Below are 21,035 nucleotides of genomic sequence, written 5' to 3'. Positions count from 1 at the left end.
GAGAAATTAGGAAAACTACCCCATTCACAATAAACTCAAAAAAATAAAAATAAATACCTGGGAATCAATCTAACAAAAGAGGTGAAAGACCTCTACAATGAAAACTACAGAACAATAAAGAAAGAAATTGAAGAAAACCTCAGAAGATGGAAAAATCTCCCATACTCCTGGATAGGCAGAATTAATATTGTCAAAAATGGCAAACTACCAAAAGCATTATACAGATTTAATGCAATTCCTATTAAAATACCAATTATACTCTCCATAGAAATAGAAAAGGCAATCATGAAATTTATTTGGAAAAATAAGAGACCCAGAATAGCTAAAGCAATCCTTAGCAAGAAAAGGAAAGCAAGAAGCATCATAAGACCAGATCTTAAACTATAATCTATATAGAGCTATAGTAACAAAAATGGCATAGTGTTGGCACCAAAATAGACTTGTAGACCAATGGTACAGAATAGAGGAAACAGAGAGAAATCCACATAAATATGGTTATATCAAACTAGAAAAAAGGTGCCAAAACCATTCACTAGAGAAAAGATAGCCTATTCAACAAATGGTGCTGGCAAAACTGGAAATCCATATGTAGCAAAATGAAATTAAAACTCTCTCATCATGCACAAAACTTAACTCAATATGTGTCAAAGATTTGGGCCCTAGAACAGAGACTAACAGAAGAGAAAACATAGATCCTAATCTTCACAATGTAAGCCTAGGATATGACTTCCTTAAGAAGACTCCTAGAAATGCAAATCAAAACCACCCTAAGATACCATCTCACTCCAGTAAGATTGGCAGCCATTATGAAGTCAAACAACAACAAGTGCTGGTGAGGATGTGGGGAAAAGGGTACTCTTGTACATTGCTGGTGGGACTGCAAACTGGTGCAGCCAATTTGGAAAGCAGTATGGAGATTCCTGGGAAAGCTGGGAATGGAACCACCATTTCACCCAGCTATTGCCCTTCTAGGACTATTCCCTGAAGACCTTAAAAGAGCGTACTACAGGATACTGCCACATCGATGTTCATAGCAGCGCAATTCACAATAGCAAGACTGTGGAACCAACCCAGATGCCCTTCAATAGATGACTGGATAAAAAAATGTGGCATTTATATACCATGGAATATTACGCAGCACTAAAAAATGACAAAATCATGGAATTTGCAGGGAAATGGATGGCTTTAGAACAGATTATGCTGAGTGAAGCTAGCCAATCCCTAAAAAACAAATGCCAAATGTCTTCTTTGATATAATGAGAGCAACTAAGAACAGAGCAGGGAGGAAGAGCAGGAGGAAAAGACTAACATTAAACAGAGACATGAGGTGGGAAGGAAAGGGAGAGAAAAGGGAAATTGCATGGAAATGGAGGGAGACCCTCATTGTTATACAAAAATTACATATAAGAGGTTGTGAGGGGAATAGGGAAAAAAACAAGGAGAGAAATGAATTACAGTAGATGGGGTAGAGAGAGAAGATGGGAGGGAAGGGGAGGGGGGATAGTAGGGGATAGGAAAGGTAGCAGAATACAACAGTTCCTAATAGGGCATTATGTAAAATTGTGGATGTGTAACCGACGTGATTCTGCAATCTGCATTTGGGGTAAAAATTGGGAGTTCATAACCCACTTGAATCTAATGTATGAAATATGATATGTCAAGAGCTTTGTAATGGTGAACAACCAATAAAAAAAAGAAGACTCCTAAAGCACAAGAAATAAAATCAAGAATCAATAAATGGGATGGATTCAAATTAAAAAGCTTCTTCTCAATAAAGGAAACAAGCAATAATGTGAGGAGAGAGCCTACAGACTGGGAGAAAATCTTTACCTCATGCACCTCCAATAAAGCATTAATCTCTAGGATATATAAAGAATTCAAAAAACTTTATACCAAAAAAAAAATAACCCAATCAATAACTGGACTAAGAAACTGAACAGACACTTCACAGAAGAAGAAATACAATTGATCAACAAATATAAGAAAAAGTGTCCAATATCTTTAGCAATTAGAAAAATGCAAATTAAAACTACTCTAAGATTTCATCTCACTCCTGTCAGAATGGCAATCATCAAGAATACAGGCAACAATAAATGTTGGTGAGGATGTGAGGGAAAAGGCACACTCATACATGGCTGGTGGGAGTGCAAATTGATGCAACCACTCTGGAAAGCAGTATGGAGATTCCTCAGAAAACTTGGAATAGAACCACCACTTGACCCAGCTTTCTCACTCCTTGGTTTATACCCAAAGGACTTAAAAACAGCATACTATAGGGACACAGCCACATCAATGTTTATAGCAGCTCAATTTATAATACCTAAACTGTGGAACCAACCTAGGTATCCTTCAATAGATAACGCATAAAGAAAATGTGGCATGTATACTCAATGGAATATTACTCAGTTTTAAAGAAGAGATAAATTATGGCATTTGCCAGTAAATGGATGGAGTTGGAGAATATCATGCTAAGTGAAGTAAGCCAATCCCCAAAAAACTAAAGATCAAATGTTTTCTCTAATATGTGGATGCTAATTCACAATAAGGCAGGGGGCACTAGGGAAGAATAGTGTTACCTTAGATTAGGCAGAGGGAATTGAAGGGAGGAAAGGAGAGGGGATGTGGGGATAGGAAAGATAGTAGAATGAAACAGACATTATTACTTTATGAATATATGTGACTGCTTGACCAATATGATTCTACAACATGTACACTCAGAAAAATGAGAAATTATATCCCATCTATGTGTGATATGTCAAAGTGCATAAATGCATTCTATTGTCATGTATAACTAACTAAAACACATAAAAATGATTTAAAAACTAAATAAATAAAAAATAAATTTAAAAAAGTGAGAAGACACCCAGAGTTTTTAAAAATGTCTTTCAAATTAAAATAAAGGAAGCATAAGGTAGGGCCAGATTCTCATTTCTTATAAAAGATCAGACTCAAATACACCATCTATAAATAATTTACTATCATATATGCATACTGAAGATTCACAGAGGAAAAATAAAACACAAAAGCAGAGGCAGGAATTCCTCTCTGATTTGGGTTAATGACCACATGAAATTTAAATTTGGATAGAAGATGATTTTTAAATTTTAAGATCTGTGTGTAAGGGCACGGTTGGATTGTACATAATGAAATGCCACTCCATAGAGAAGGTTTTTTTCAAGAAAGTTGCATTTTTAATTTTTTTTTTAAAAAGTTAAACAGCACAGTTAAATGTTGAAAAAGAAAATATAAAAGGGAAGGTCCATTTAACTGAAGCATGTAACGGTTTTTGCCATACCAGACGGATGCAGAAAATCATATTCAGGGAAAGGTAAGAAAGAAGATTAGAAGAAAGAAAAGGGAAGTGTCTGGGGAGCCCGTCTGCTCTGGCTGCCACCCTGGTCTCAGCCAGAAGTTTCTCATTTTCGACACTGCCAACATTGGAAGCCGGGTCAATCTTTGCTGTGGGGCTGACCTTCCCATTATAAGATGTGGAGCACCATTTCTGGTCTCTGCATACTAGATGACAGGATCACCTCTGCCATCACCAGTGTGACAACCAAAAATGCCCCCTTGGGAGATAAAATCAACCAATAAGAACCACCAACTTATCATCCTCTAGATTTTACTAAACAAAAATTTTAATTAAAAAAATAATTCCTTTTATTTTGTAATATACCATCAACTGAAGGAAAATCAAAGGTGTGACTCAGATTCAAATTTTCTGCCAAATACCATATAGAGATGGTTACATGTGTATAGACACACCCCACGGTATTATGTGCACATCTGGATATGCGCATGTAGACAGCTATATGTTTATATGTTTAATGTCACAAATTCATGCCAAATATCATGGTCTATGATGGGCATAAAAGATAAAAATAATATATTCAAAACACTTGAACATTTCACTTAATAACTCAGTTATTTGACCTCTTAATTTTTTAAAAAGTCAAAACATGAGGAAAATACAAGTACTGTGTATTCTTTTACAAAGTGCCAATGAAAAAAGTATGTAGTACCTTCTATCCGGCTTAAAGATAAATAATATATATTTTATACTTCAAATTAAAGTTTATGTATACTTGAGGATTAGACATATCACTTGTCTGCATCAATTGACATGTAGCAGTGGAAAGATGATGATGTAATATAAATCCCACTCTGACACCTCATTCATTCTTCTGGGCTGACCCAGCCATGATATGACATCTTTGTCCCACAGAAGTAAGTCAATCCCATACATCATCATTACCCCTTTCAAAATGATGGACTAGGAGATCTAGGTTTCTTCTGCAGCCAAACAAATTTCTAGCACATTGCTGGATCAGCAGGAAAACATAAGGATTTTCCACATCAGCTCTCTCCCCAAGAAAATGTGGTTTGCAGCTGTCCAGGAGCTGAAAAATTTGGATGGCAAGGAGGAGTGGAATCTCCTGGAACTCAGAGGAGGTGTAAGCAACAATGAGGTTGTAAACTAAAACAAGAATTCTCACATTGAGCTGAAATCCTTGAAGCAGACTAGAATTATGCCCTGGCATCCAGCAGAAGCAGATACAAGCCGTTTCTGCAAGAAAGCATCCAAATGTAAGCCTTCAGGAGTCCCACTGATGAAGATCAAGTAATAAGATTCAGTCTAGGTTCACCAAGGACATAAGACAAGCCACACGAATGAGAGTAGAAACACCAAAACAGACTTAGACCTCAAAACTGCAAGAATGAGAATTCACAGACTCAGGACATAGAATAATCACGTTGTTTAAAGAAACTGAGGGCTAGGGCTGGGGATGTAGCTCCGTAGTAAATCACTTGCCTGGCATGCATGAGGCCCTAATACCACAAAAAAAGTAAACTGCATATTCTTGTCTGGTTTTAAATTTTTCTTAATAAAAAAAAAAAGAAATTAAGGGCAAGAGTATAAAAGTAGGAATCAAGCAACTGGCTAATTAAGAAAAAATAACTCAAGAAATCACAATGGAAATTTAAAATAATTTGAATGAATAAAATGCAAATATAATCAACATTGGCCCTTAGGAGTTAAGGATGAAGTCTGTCATCTCTGTATGACAAACACATACAATTTTCCAAAGACCTAAAAAATAAGGATGCAGAAGAAAAAAATAAGTCCCATGTAAATTTTAATAAATGAAAATGTTTAACTCCTCATTCTTCCTAAAGAGTGAACAGTTCTAAATTTATATGTGCCTAATAACAGCCTCGAAGTATGTCAAGGACAAATGAATAGAACTACAAGTAGACAAATTCACAATTATTTTTGGAAAACTAGCTAATTAAGAAAAAAATAACTCAAGAGATCACAATGGAAATTAAAAATAATTTGAATGAATAAAATGCAAATATAATCAAAATGCATATGAAAACTTGAAAGAGAGGGCTAAAGTTATGCTAAAAGGAAATTTATAATTTTAAACATGCATACTGAACAATATAAAGCATGAAAATCAGATAGCTAAGCATCTCTCTTCAGAAGTTAAGAACAACAAATTGAACCTAAAAAAGAAAAGACAAAAAAGTAATGATTGTTAAGAACAGAATATAACAAAATGGGAAACAATCGCACAATTCAGAGTTTTGTGAGACTAACCAAATCTGTATAGCCAGGAGAAACTGGCTAGCGGAAAACAAGTCTGCCAAACCAACCAGAGAGGGATGGAGAAAGACAGAGACCGAGAGAAAGAGGACATGATAAAACATGGAACTTCAGTAACCAACAGGTAAAGGAATAAAAATACAAAAATGGAAACTGAATTCTAGTATTTTTTGTTGTTTTTATGCGCCTATCCAGTTGATTAAACACCATTTATTGAAACAATATTTCTTTCCCAAATGAGACACCCTGGCACTTTTACTAAAATCAAAGTGTATCATGTATTCAGAATCCATTTCTGCATTATTTTGCTCCATTTATCTATCTTTTGCCAGAGCCACACTTGTCTTCCTTACTATAGTTTTATAGTAATTAATGAAATTAGGTGAGTGTTCCAATGTTATTCTTCTTTTGAAAAATTGTTTTTGTTATTCTCAGTCCTTTGAATTTCTATGTAAATTGTGTAATTAGCTTGTTATTCTCTGCAGAAAAGCCTCTGCAATTTTGATTTGGATTGCATTAGAATCTATAAGTCAATATGGGAAGAACTGCCACCAAACAAAATATTGAGTCTGATCTATGGACAAAATATGTAACTCCATTGATTCACATCTTTTTAAAAAAATTTTTTCAGAAATTTCACAACACATTTTTTTGAAATATGGATTTTGTTACATTTATTCCTAGGTTTTTAATGCTTTGGGTATCACTATAAATACAACTGTTTAAGTATTTTCCAATTGATGTGCTGCTAGTATATGAAAATATATTGATTTTTGGACACTAAAAAAATTGTACTGATTTCTAAGTTTATATATTAGTTTTGGTAGTGCTAAGTTTCTTGTAGATTACCTGGGATTTTTTACATTTACAATCATACAGTCTGCAAACGGGAGGGGTTTAACTTCTTCCATTTCCACCTTTCTGTCCTTTATTTCTTTGTATTGCTGTATTACAATAACTATGCCCTCTTCAAATTGAACACTGAATGGAAATGTTGAAAGTAGACGTCCTAGTCTCAGAAAAAAAAAAACTATTAAGGTTCTCACAGTAAGTATGAAGTTAGCTCTATGATTTTCAAAAATGTCTTTCATCAATTTAAGGGATCATAGTTCACTGAAAATTTTTATCATGAATTTGAATACTGTCAAATGCTTTCTCTCCATCTACTGAAATGATCATTTTTTCCTGTATTTTGTTAGTATGAAAATTTTATTTTGAAAAGTAAATCAACATTTTATTCCTAGAATAAGCCTTTCTTGGTTTTGATGAATATCTTGTAAAGAAATTTTGAATTTTATGTCCATGAGGGGTATTGGTCTGAGTTTTCTTTTTTTTAACATTTTTAAGTTATAGATGGACACAATACCTTTATTTTGATTATTTATGTAGTGCTGGAGACCAAACCCAGTGCCTCACACTTGCTGAGTGAGTGCTCTACCACTGAGCCACAGCCCAAGCACTTAATTTTTTTTTTCACATAATGACTTTGTCCAGGGAAATACAAATGACTCACAAAATGAGTAGGGAAGTGTTCTCTTTCTATTATTTCCTGAGTTTTATGGGATTTGTATTATTACTGAATGTTTGAGCGAAATCAACATTGGAGCCATTTGTGCCTGGACTTTTCCTTGTGGAAATATTTTCAAGTATTAATTCTGTGTTTGTTTGTTTGTTTTTTTATTTTCATAGTCCTATTCAGATTCTCTATTGCCACTTGAGTTAATTTGGGCAAATTTCATTTTTCAAGAACGTGTTCCATTTCATGTAGGTTTTTAAACTTGTTGGTATGAATCTATTAATAAAATTCTTATTATTCCTTTAATGTCTATAGGATCTGGGTTGATAACCCCATTTTTCTTGATGAAATTCATGGTATGTGTTCTCTTATTTCTTTCAAAGAATCAATTTCCTAGGCTAGGGATATAGCTCAGTTGGACAGTGCTTACCTAGCATGTGCTGGGCCCTGAGTTCAATCCCAGGAAGGAAGGAAGGAAGGAAGGAAGGGAGGGAGGGAGGAAGGAAGAGAGGGAAGGAGGGAGGGAGGAGAGAGGAAGGAAATGCTTTCCAGGTAGATTTTGTTTGTTTTTTTGTTTGTTTGTTATATATTGGTTTTTTCCTACTTTGTTGATTCTAATCCTTTTTTTATTCATTGTTCTATTTATTTTAGTTTTACTTAGCTTGTTTTTTAATTCCATCTTCTTAAAGTAGGACATTGGGCAGCTGATTTTAGGTCTTTCTTATTTTCTATTGTATTTCATCTAAAAGCATCCTTCTATGCTAGCTTCTGCTACATCCAAAAAGCTTTGATTCAGTTCAAATTCAAATCTTCTGTGATACCCACACAGTCATATTTCAGAAGTCTGCAAGAGATTCTTGAAGACAGTTCAAAGTTTAGCTGTATTCTCGCAGCCCTGCCATCTTGGTGTACGCCTGTTTAGCACATACACCATCCTCAAGTGACTCAGAAATCTGTGATAAGTCTAGCTTCAGTCAGTCCTCCAGGCCTATTTCAGAACTGGTGTCCACGTGTCCCACACAAGCAGTGTTTAAAAATTAGGCTTCAGATCTGTACAAATTCATACACAGAATGCAGGCCATTCTCTGGCTCTCTCTTCAGGGATTCCCCCAAGCTTTCCAGCCCACAGGTGATACTTTCCCTGGTTCCTCTGGGTGGGAAGATAGTGTTGCTTTGGAGTGCTGACCACCTACGCCACTGTACCAGTACACGGTGAAGGTTTGCTCAGGGGCAGATCCAGGAGAGAATAAAACAGGACAATCACCCCAAGAGGATCCCTTCTCCGGGTCTGTACAATCCACATGATTTTATTTTTCAAAGTCCATGTGTAGCTATTTTCTATTGTGTCTAGAGTTTCAGTTGTAATCAGAGGGAAGAATGGACTCACTAGGCTTTTATCTCCATAGCAGAATTGAAACTAAATATTCTTTTTTATTCTGAAATCTGGTTAAAATACTCTTCTTCTGCAGCCAATTTCTAGATTTAGAGACAAATACAATCGATGTATCCTGTAGTACATCCTCTCCAGTGAATTTCTACACCCTTACCATCACATAGGGAGCTGGATGAGGGCACTGGGACCTCTCTACAGGATAATAGAGGTCAACATGAGTCTCATAGCATCTCTGGAATATGACACCAGTCAGTGTGACTGCTGACAGAAGTTGAAAGTAAACTGTTAAGACTCTTCAAGAACAATGGAGTATTACTCTGCACTAAAAAATGACAAAATCATGGCATTTGCAGGGAAATGGATGGCATTAGAGCAAATTATGTTAAGTGAAGCTAGCCAATCCCTAAAAAACAAATGCCAAATGTCTTCTTTGATATAAGGAGAGCAACTAAGAACAGAGCTGGGGGGAAAAGCATGAGAAGAAGATTAACATTAAACAGGGACGAGAGGTGGGAGGGAAAGGGAGAGAAAAGGGAAATTGCATGGAAATGGAAGGAGACCCTCATTGTTATACAAAATTACATATAAGAGGATGTGAGGGGAAAGGGGAAAAAAACAAGGGAGAGAAATGAATTACAGTAGATGGGGTAGAGAGAGAAGATGGGAGGGGAGGGGAGGGGAGAGGGGATAGTAGAGGATAGGAAAGGCAGCAGAATACAACAGTCACTAGTATGGCAATATGTAAAACAGTGGATGTGTAACCGATGTGATTCTGCAATCTGTATACGGGGTAAAAATGGGAGTTCATAACCTACTTGAATCAAATGTATGCAATATGATATGTCAAGAACTATGTAACGTTTTGAAAAACTACTAATAATAATAATAAAAAACTCTTCAAGACCATCAGGTGTGTTAGTATACAGGCACAAATATGCTGATATTCAAGAAGTGAAAGAGAAATCATAAGTTAATTTGGAGTTCCTTTTACCAGATCCTCTGAAATCAACATCTTGTTATTGATTTTTCCTCTCATGATGTCCTATCTTATTTGAAAACTATCTCCATCAAAATCTGACCTGAGTAAAAACAACAACAAAATCTCATTTTTTAAAAAAAAATCTTTAAAATATATGGGGAGTTGTTACATGTTTAACAGCTGATCCATTCAGCTATTTTTCATAAACACTTTGAATACATTATAATTGGAATTATTTTAAGTAGATTTGAATTACACCACTATTTTTGGAGAATGTCAAGCAAGGTCAGAAACAGACTATCAAAATTAATAAAGAGCTCATTGTAAGTCATCTTTGATGCAAACATTTAAAAATCAACGTGCCCATGTGTTTATTTTCCCCAGGATTATGCAAATGTCTTCCCAGTTGACTCACTAGGGACTCACTGAGTCTCTCCCTTAGAGACTCAGATACCAGAGAAAGCAACAGTTAAATGTCCCTTATGCTCATGTGCCTGACAGAAAAGCTAGGTGACCAGTCTCAGTTTCTAAAAATAAACCTCTTACTATGTTGCTCCTGCACACTGGAATCAGGTATTCACTTAGCGTCACCTATAATTTAAAAGCAAATCTTATCTATTTTTATATTCACTGAAAGAAAAACATGAGGATAAATTAAAACTGATTAATATCGTTTTCTCCCCTAAAAATAGATGTTTTTCTTTGTTTCGTCTCTGTGTTTTTATTTGTTTATTTTTATGGATGTGGTATATTACTCAGTATTCTGTTACTACAACAAAATGCCTAAGATGATCAACTTATAAAGCAAGAAGTTTTGTTGTGGGTCACAGTGTTATGGAGGGGTTCTGATACTACCCAGAAAAAAAGAAGCCAGGCTCCCACACTGGCTGCTCCTGAGAATTGGTAGGAAATAGGTTTCATTCAAAGAGAGCTTGGAAGGAAGATAAAAAGAAATTTAATTGGTTCAAAAGTTCCATCTTGAATATCTCTAAAGAGCTTTATAAAGTAAAAAGAGGCCGTGGAGAAGAAGCAGTGAAGTGAAACACAAGGCAGGAACAGGTGCATAGGCAGATCCAGCGGCACAGGCAGCAGGGGGCTGTCTCCACTCCCCAGCTTCTTGGGCACCTGTGAGTCTGGAGGATGATAGTCTTTTAACTTCCTTTCTCAACAGAAGGAAGTGGTTCCCAGTTGCAGGGAGGGGTTCCCAAATTCAGTTTGTTTCAACCGTTTCAGAGGTTTCAGTCCATGTTCAGTTTACCCCTTTGCCTTTGGGCCTAAGGTAAAGCAGTACCTACGGCTGTGAGCATATGACAGAGGAAATTTCTTTCCCATCATGGCCAAGACTCTAAGGAGAAAGACCAGGGTCCCACAATTCCTCTCAAGGGGATTCCCCCAATGGCCTAACTCCCTCCCACTAGTCCCCATCTCTCTCAGGTTCCACCACCTCTCAGTAGTGCCAGGTGGAAGGCTGAGTTCACCTCAACACAGGGGCCTTTGGAGTCATGTAATATGCAAACTATCAAAGGTGGTTTCTCTCTATTTGTCTTTTCCCCCCACAAAAGCAAGACGGATGAGCACTTGTGTTTTGAACTTGTAGACTGAACCTATTGGTGGTTGCTGCCTGCCTCTGGTGGGCGACCTTTACAATGAATGAACATTCTTCTACTCACTCACATTATGTAATTTCTTGGTTGATCTTATCCTCTCTCAAGGCAGTTGATGACATAAAAAGCTCTAGGACTTTTATGTTACAATCCCTAGGGTTTGTGAGTAACAGTAACTTTACCAAAAACTAAATTATATGCAAGAAAATAATAGACAGCCAAGGAGAAGTTGGAAGGCTGCAGCAGAGACTGGCTTGGAATTTGGCATGAGTTATGAAGTATTAACATGAAATTATTACATGCAAACCTCAAATTAGAGCCTTTATCCTTCCTATTATTAGCACTTATTATTGCTTTCAATGACAGAGCCTGGGCACAGCCAAAGATGTCCCACTGACAGAGACACAAATAAATCCAGACCCAGAGGAAACCTTTCCAAACTTCCCAGACACACAAGGGAGGCAATGAACAGAGAGCATGGATCTGCCTGCGCACAGAATCCAGCACTTAGAGAAGAACCAGAAATTTCCAAAGCTTTCTAGCACTGCCAAGAGATAGAAAAATTATTTTTTCTCTTTATTCTCGGTTCAAGATTCTGACAAAAAATATCCTCACAAGAAGCCTTCTTCCATGAATCCACCTGAGACCCACTCTACATAGAACCTGTGAAAATTATTATGAATGACGGCTCTACCTCTGGACACACAGTTTGCTTTATAAACATACACATTTTATAAATATGTAATCGTAGCAACCCTCCATCCCACACTGCTCAGTCTCATTCATCCCATTATTTGTTTGGCAAATATTTTATTGGGCGTTCACTACGTGGCAGGCATGGTTAGGAGTACTGGGGATTGAACAGTGGCAAGAGAGACATGTTTGCTAATTTCTTCAAGTTTATATTCTGGTGAAGGGAAACAAACAAAACAGACACAATTTAGATACTTGCATATATATATGCACACGCGCACGTACACACACACACACACACACACACACACACACACACACCTGTACTACAGCATTGTTACCATGCAGAATAAACATTAATCTGTAGGAAGAAAAAGAAAGCCAATTGCTGAGGGCCATTGCCAGCCTTGCCAGCATACCCCATGTTAAATGGACTTGCCTTGGACATTGCATGTGTCTTTGAGAAAGGTGACCCTGCTCAAGACCAGGGTGGATCCAGGATTAGGGTGTATCCTGCAGGTTTTAGGAAGTATCCGGGTTTAAGACAATTTGGGTTTAGGGCGTTCCTGGTTTAAGACAAGTTTAGGGCGTTCCAGTTTAGGGAAGTTGCAGGTTGTAGGTTATTCCTGCTGGGAGTAGGGCGTGCCTGCTGCCTGAGTTCCCACTGTGTTCTCGTGAGATTAAAATGGGATTTGGGAAAAAGCCTCGTGGAGTAGGTGAATTGGGCGGGCAGAACTTGGATTTCCCGAGAATGTGTTTGTAGAGGCCGGTGAGAGTTCGGGAATAAAGGATTGCAGTTTTAATCTACAAGGTGTGTGGTGGCTCATGATTCTGTGCCAAGCCGAGACATTGGCAGCCAATAAAGAGCTAGCAAGAGATAACAGAGGTCCTTCTACAGGTCCAGGGGAGGCCTTTCTGACTGTAGACATCTGAGCAGACACTTGGAGGTGTGGACAGCTGCCAGCATGCTGGGGAAGAGCATCCCAGGTACAAGTGACAAGTACAAATGCACTGAGCAAGAAGGACTGTGTCTGGGGGCTGGTGAGCCAGGGGGTATGAGGTGGGAAACAGGAGTAAGTAGAAGCTGCAGCCAGTGCATTCGTGGCTTATAATCATAGTTGAGGCTCTGGATTTTGTCCCAAGTGGAACAAGGACAATATGCCGCTGTCAAAAACACCAAATGCTATTTGCTCTTGCCAAAGATGCTAAGAAAATGAATGGTGCTTGTGGCAGAACAGAAGGACGTAGGCTGTTCAAAATTGTTCCCCACAAGATTGAAGTGGCACTTGAGGGCTAACTTCTCAATATCACAGGGAAAAAAAGGAAGCAGCGTCTCACTCAGAGTTCTGAAACCAAGAGCCTGCTGAAAAGCCAATAAATCGACTTAATCTCCAGCAGAACCTTAAGACAACTGGCAATGCTTGTCTTATTCTTAGGACTTCTGGTTAAAGATTGGTATAAAAATGTTTATGTTAGTTTTGAAGCTAAGAACTAAGAGATACAAATATTGTCTATAACTTCAAGATAATGAAATGCAAATAAATCTTAACAGTATCCTACATCGGTCAATAGGAAGAAGAAATAGCAAAGAAATTCAGTATATAAAGCATAAGAATGAATATTTTCACAATAGGTAAACTGTGGAGCCAACCTAGATGTCCTTCAGTGGATGAATGGATAAAAAAAATGTGACATTTATACACAATGGAATATTATTCAGCATTAAAAAAGAACAAAATCATGGCATTTGCAGGTAAATGGATGGCATTGGAGAAGATAATGTTAAGTGAAGTCAGCCAATCCCAAAAAAACAAATGCCGAATGTTTTCTTTGATAAGGGGGGATGACTCATAGTGGGGTAGGGAGGGAGAGCATGGGAGGATTAGATTAATTTTAGATGGGGAAGAGGGGTGGGAGGTAAAGGGAGGGGGAAGGGGATTAGCAAGGATGGTAGAATGTGATGGACATCATTATACAAAGTTCATGTATGAATATTTGAATTGGGTATCAACATACCTTATATACAAACAGAGATATGAAAAATGGTGGTATATATGTGTATTAAGAATTGTAATGCAAAAAAGTACATGTATAATGGCATAAATTGACATAAACATACTTTATATACAGAGATAGGAAAAATTGTGCTCTATATGTGTAATAAGGAATGTACTGCATTCCACTGTTGTCGTGTATCTAAAAAAATAATAAAATCAACCAATTAATCAATAATGAATATTTTTAAATTACATCCAGTGATCCTCTTTATAACAAATAAACTATAAACGAGATGACAGAGAGGAAAAACAAGCTCACGGACAATTTCAGGGGAGCTCTGATCCAGATCAAACAGCACAGATCCTTTCCTCTCCCCATCTCCCTGCCAAACACAACCATCAACTCTGGAGGCAGTAAGAGGCAGAGTGCAGCTGAAGGAGAACTCTGAAAGGGGCAAGAGGAGACCAAGTTCTGGTTTGGAACCCCAGGACAGGGTGAAGAGGACAAATGCAGGATTTCTTTCATCCCCCAAACCAGAATTTCCCAACCAACCTGCGACTGAGCAAGCAAAGGCCGCTAGGATGGCTGGTACCTCCCCTGGGTGGAACAGCACCCAGTGATGGTGCCTGCCTTCCCAACAAGGAAGGTCAGTCAACAGGAGCTCGTCCACAAAACGGCAAGGAGGACTCCTATCCCTGAGAGAGGCCTGGCCAGTGAACAGAAATGGAAGAGAATCCAACCCCAACCCATATTTGGAGTCTTCGACTTCCTTGACACCCAGTTTGAGGCACCCTGACTCTGTCATGTCCTGTCAAGGGCAGATGTGAAGCACTGTGGGTGTATCTTGCCAGAGTGTGTGGCTCAGGAAGGGTTTTGAGGACCCCTCAGCAAGGAGGATTCTGTTACAACCAACAACCAGCCATCAAAATCTCTTTCCTTGGGCAGACCTAAAACTGCCTTCTACATAGGGAGGCACCTGTGAAATCTCATCTGAAGAAATCCCTTCTGCCTCTCAAGGAGCATTTCATAAATCAAACAAACCGACACATCACCAAAAGGTCTCTGAAAATCAAACCATCATGTGAACCACATGAAGACCACAGAAGTGGTCCATAACCTGTATGCTAGATTTAAATAGGGTGACTGTCTGATGAAATAAAATATTTAAATATTCTGACTCAGAATAGCCTCAAATAATCGAGAAAAAAATAGCCAGGATACAATAAGAAAAATCACCTGTCAAATCAGAAACCAAGAAAATCACAACTTGGATGGGAAAAGGCAATCAACAGAGGCCACCACTGAGATGAATGAGATGTGAGGTTATCTAAAAAGATGGATATTATATATCTAAAGAATACCAAAAAAAAAAAAACTGATAAAAGGGGGTTTGCATTCAACAGTAGAGATACCAGAGGAAAGAATCAGTGAACTTGAGGACAGATCAATAGAATTCATGTGGCCATTCTTTTCCTCATGAATGTTTCAAATTGTATTTGATGATTGAAAGAAAAATTGTAGTACCATCTGATACTCAAGAGTAGATCTCAATGGAAGAGAAATTTCCATACTTCACTCAAAGTGCTAAATGAGCTCTAATAAGTCACATACCTAAAGTCTGTACTTTGAGCAACCACTCAAAAATCTATACAAAGAAATACACTCAAAAATACTATAAATGAATCAAACTATAATCCTAAAAGAAAAATCTTCAACTAGCATCTAGAGCATCAGGAAGAGAAACAAAGGTACTAGAAAACAAAGAAACTATTATAAAATACATAATTAAAATGGAAGCGGGTCAGGCCCAGCAACCAGCCAAGTGACTGCAGCTACACGCGCCGGCGGGGAACGCGGACCGGACCCACTAGGACAGGTCCGGCGGACGGCTGAGGGCTAGGCCCGTGCCCTCCCCCAGTGTCTGCAGGTAGGTGGGACTGTGAACACCAGCAGAGCGGGCCCAAAGCCTGCTGAGGGGCGGAACCGGCCCCTCCCCCAGTGCCTGCAAACGAGGCGAACCTGCAACCCATCGGGAGGTTAGGCCCAGCAACCTACGGAGTGACACAGGTGCCCCTGGCGCCTGCTGGGTAGGTGGACCTTTGACCGACCAGCAAAGCAGACCTAGGGCCTGCCAGCATGGTAGACGGATCACACTAATTGGAGGAGGATCACAGCCACTACCTGCCCTGCAAGGGTGATTTTTCAACTATACAAGAGCAATATAAATAAATAGAGGGGGAAAATATCAAAGACACAACAATTTCACCAAGCAGAAAGAAACGCCAGCGGTATGAAACGACAAGGAAAGAAAGGACCACAGGCAATGCAGGTCAACTCAACTTTAGAAGAGGTAATAGCTGCAACAGATGGAATGTCAGATAGAGAGCTCAGGACATACATGCTTCAGATGATCTGGAGTCTCAAGGAAGACATGAGACAGCAAAATCAGACAATGAAAGATCACATTGACAAACAAATCCAGGAAGTAAAAGATCAATTTCACAGGGAGATAGAGGTAATAAAAAACAAACAAATAGAAATACTAGAAATGCAGGAAACAATAAACCAACTTAAAAACTCAATTGAGAATACTACCAGCAGACTGGATCACTTAGAAGATAGAACATCAGACAATGAAGACAGAGTATTTCAACTTGAAAAGAACATAGATAGCTCAGCAAGTCTACTAAGAAACCATGAGCAGAACATTCAAGAGCTATGGGATAATATCAAAAGACCAAACTTAAGAGTCATTGGGATACAGGAAGGCACAGAGCTCCAAACCAAAGGATTAAGCAATCTATTCAGTGAAATAATACAAGAAAACTTCCCAGACTTGAAGAATGAGACAGAATCCCAAATCCTAGAAGCCTACAGGACGCCGAATGTGCAAAATCATAAGAGATCCACACCTAGACACATTATAATGAAGATGTCCAACATACAGAATAAGGAGAGAATTTTAAAAGCTACAAGGGAAAGGAAGCAGATTACATTTAGGGGTAAACCAATCAGAATAACAGCTGATCTCTCAACACAGACTCTAAAAGCTAGAAGATCCTGGAATAACATATTTCAAACGCTAAAAGAAAATGGATTCCAACCAAGAATCTTGTATCCGGCGAAATTAAGCTTCAGGTTAGAAGATGAAATTAAAACCTTCCACGATAAACAAAAGTTAAAAGAATTTGCAGCTAGAAAACCATCTCTTCAAAAAATCCTTGGCAAAATATTACAGGAAGAGGAAATGGAAAATAACATTGATAACCAACAATGGGAGGTAGGACAGTAAAGGGGGGAAAGTAGTCAAAGAGGATAACAAATCAGGTTTAGTAACATCAATAAACAAATATGGATAGAAGAACAAAGCATATCTCAATAATAACCCTAAATGTTAATGGCTTAAACTCACCAATTAAGAGACACAGGCTAGTAGAATGGATCACAAAACAAGACCCAACAATATGCTGTCTACAGGAGACGCATTTGATAGGAAAAGATGTACATAGACTGAAGGTGAAAGGTTGGGAAAAATCATACCACTCATATGGACCACGGAAACAAGCAGGAGTGTTCATACTCATATCTAATAAAATAGATTTCAAGCCAAAGCTAATCAAAAGGGATAAAGAAGGACACTTCATACTGCTCAAGGGAACCATACACCAACAAGACATAACAATCATAAATATATATGCCCCAAATAATGGTGCAGCTGTATTCATCAAGCAAACTCTTCTCAAGTTCAAGAGTCTAATAGACCACCATACAGTAATCATGGGAGACTTCAACACACCTCTCTCACCACTGGACAGATCTTCCAAACAAAAGTTAAATAAGGAAACTATAGAACTCAATAACACAATTAACAACCTAGACTTAATTGACATATATAGACTATACCACCCAACATCAAGTAGCTACACTTTTTTCTCAGCAGCACATGGAACCTTCTCAAAAATAGACCATATACTATGTCACAGGGCAACTCTTAGACAATACAAAGAGGTAGAGATAATACCATGCATCTTGTCTGATCATAATGGAATGAAACTGAAAATCAATGATAAAAGAAGAAAGGAAAAATCAAACATCACCTGGAGAATGAACAATAGGTTGCTGAGTGATCAATGGGTTTTAGAAGACATCAAGGAGGAAATTAAAAAATTCCTAGAGTTAAATGAAAACACAGACACAACATATCGGAATCTATGGGACACATTGAAAGCAGTTCTAAGAGGAAAATTCATTGCTTGGAGTTCATTCCTCAAAAAAAGAAAAAACCAACAAATAAATGATCTCATACTTCATCTCAAAATCCTAGAAAAAGAAGAGCAAAACAACAGCAAAAGAAGTAGAAGGCAAGAAATAATTAAAATCAGAGCTGAAATTAATGAAATTGAAACAAAAGAAACAATTGAAAAAATTGACAAAACTAAAAGTTGGTTCTTTGAAAAAATAAATAAAATTGACAGACCCTTAGCCATGCTAATGAAGAGAAGAAGAGAGAGAACCCAAATTACTAGCATACGGGATGAAAAAGGCAATATCACAACAGACACTTCAGAAATACAGAAGATAATCAGAAATTACTTTGAATCCTTATACTCCAATAAAATAGAAGATAGTGAAGGCATAGATAAATTCCTTGAGTCTTATGATCTGCCCAGATTGAGCCAGGAGGATATAGACAACCTAAACAGACCAATAACAATAGAGGAAATAGAAGAAATCATCAAAAGACTACCAACTAAGAAAAGCCCAGGACCGGATGGGTATACAGCAGAGTTTTACAAAACCTTTAAAGAGGAACTAACACCAATACTTTTCAAGCTATTTCAGGAAATAGAAAAAGAGGGAGAACTTCCAAATTCGTTCTACGAGGCCAGCATCACCCTGATTCCGAAACCAGACAAAGACACTTCAAAGAAAGAAAACTACAGACCAATATCTCTAATGAACCTTGATGCAAAAATCCTCAATAAAATTCTGGCGAATCGGATTCAAATACATATCAAAAAAATTATACACCATGATCAAGTAGGATTCATCCCTGGTATGCAAGGTTGGTTCAATATACGGAAATCAATAAATGTTATCCACCACATCAATAGACTTAAAAATAAGAACCATATGATCATCTCGATAGATGCAGAAAAAGCTGTCGACAAAGTACAGCATCCCTTTATGTTCAAAACTCTAGAAAAATTAGGGATAACTGGATCATACCTCAACATTGTAAAAGCAATCTATGATAAGCCACAGGCCAGCATCATTCTGAATGGAGAAAAATTGAAGGCATTCCCTCTAAGATCTGGTACAAGACAGGGATGCCCTCTCTCACCACTTCTGTTCAACATAGTCCTCGAAACACTGGCCAGAGCAATTAGGCAGACGAAAGAAATTAAAGGCATAATAATAGGAAAAGAAGAACTTAAATTATCACTATTTGCAGATGATATGATTCTATACCTAGCAGACCCAAAAGGGTCTACAAAGAAGCTATTAGAGCTAATAAATGAATTCAGCAAAGTGGCAGGATATAAGATCAACACGCATAAATCAAAGGCATTCCTGTATATCAGCGACAAATCCTCTGAAACGGAAATGAGGACAACTACTCCATTCACAATATCCCCCCAAAAAATAAAATACTTGGGAATCAACCTAACAAAAGAGGTGAAAGATTTATACAATGAAAATTACAGAACCCTAAAGAAAGACATAGAAGAAGACCTTAGAAGATGGAAAAATATACCCTGCTCATGGATAGGCAGAACTAACATCATCAAAATGGCGATATTACCAAAAGTCCTATATAAGTTCAATGCAATGCCAATCAAAATCCCAACAGCATATCTTGTAGAAATCGATAAACAATCATGAAATTCATATGGAATAATAAAAGACCCAGAATAGCAAAAACAATACTAAGCAGGAAGTGTGAATCAGGCGGTATAGTGATACCAGACTTCAAACTATACTACAGAGCAATAGTAACAAAAACAGCATGGTACTGGTACCAAAACAGGCGGGTGGACCAATGGTACAGAATAGAGGACACAGTAACCAATCCACAAAACTACAACTATCTTATTTTTGATAAAGGGGCTAAAAGCATGCAATGGAGGAAGGATAGCATCTTCAACAAATGGTGCTGGGAAAAATGGAAATCCATTTGCACTAAAATGAATCTGAATCCCTATCTCTCGCCGTGCACAAAAGTTAACTCAAAATGGATCAAGGAGCTTGATATTAAATCAGAGACATGGCATCTGATAGAAGAAAAAGTTGGTTATGATCTACACGCTGTGGGATCGGGCTCCAAATTCCTCAACAGGACACCCATAGCGCTAGAGTTAACAAATAGAATCAACAAATGGGACTTACTCAAACTAAAAAGTTTTTTCTCAGCAAAAGAAACAATAAGAGAGATAAATAGGGAGCCTACATCCTGGGAACAAATCTTTACTCCACACACTTCAAATAGAGCCCTAATAACCAGAATATACAAAGAACTCAAAAAATTAGACAATAAGATAACAAATAACCCAATCAATAAATGGGCCAAGGACCTGAACAGACACTTCTCAGAGGAGGACATACAATCAATCAACAAGTACATGAAAAAATGCTCACCATCGCTAGCAGTCAGAGAAATGCAAATCAAAACTACCCTAAGATACCATCTCACTCCAGTAAGACTGGCAGCCATTAGGAAGTCAAACAACAATAAGTGCTGGAGAGGATGTGGGGAAAAGGGCACTCTTGTTCATTGCTGGTGGGACTGCAAATTGGTGCAGCCAATTTTTAAAGCAGTATGGAGATTTCTTGGAAAGCTGGGAATGGAACCACCATTTGACCCAGCTATTCCCCTTCTCGGTCTATTCCCTAAAGCCCTAACAAGAGCATGCTACAGGGACACTGCTACATCGATGTTCATATCAGCTCAATTCACAATAGCAAGACTGTGGAACCATCCTAGATGCCCTTCAATAGATGAATGGATAAAAAAAATGTGGCATTTAAATACTATGGAGTATTACTCTGCATTAAAAAATGACAAAATCATAGAATTTGGAGGGAAATGGATGGCATTAGAGCAGATTATGCTAAGTGAAGCTAGTTAATCTTTAAAAAACAAATACCAAATGACTCCTTTGATATAAGGGGAGTAAACAAGGACAGGTTAGGGACGAAGAGCTTGAGAAGAATATTTACAGTAAACAGGGATGAGAGGT

The 21,035-nt window shown here is 37.8% G+C and overlaps 1 protein-coding gene across 1 annotated transcript in view; it reads right to left on the bottom strand.

Annotated features, from left to right (window-relative positions):
• Oca2 (OCA2 melanosomal transmembrane protein) overlaps nucleotides 1-21,035 on the bottom strand; it is a 364,563-nt gene that overhangs the window by 108,737 nt on the left and 234,791 nt on the right. The gene's annotated exons all lie outside the window — the stretch shown is intronic.

Source organism: Urocitellus parryii, chromosome 6 (assembly GCF_045843805.1).
Source record: "Urocitellus parryii isolate mUroPar1 chromosome 6, mUroPar1.hap1, whole genome shotgun sequence".
Classification (NCBI taxonomy): domain Eukaryota; kingdom Metazoa; phylum Chordata; class Mammalia; order Rodentia; family Sciuridae; genus Urocitellus; species Urocitellus parryii.
This window is presented reverse-complemented; position numbering and strand designations above follow the sequence as displayed.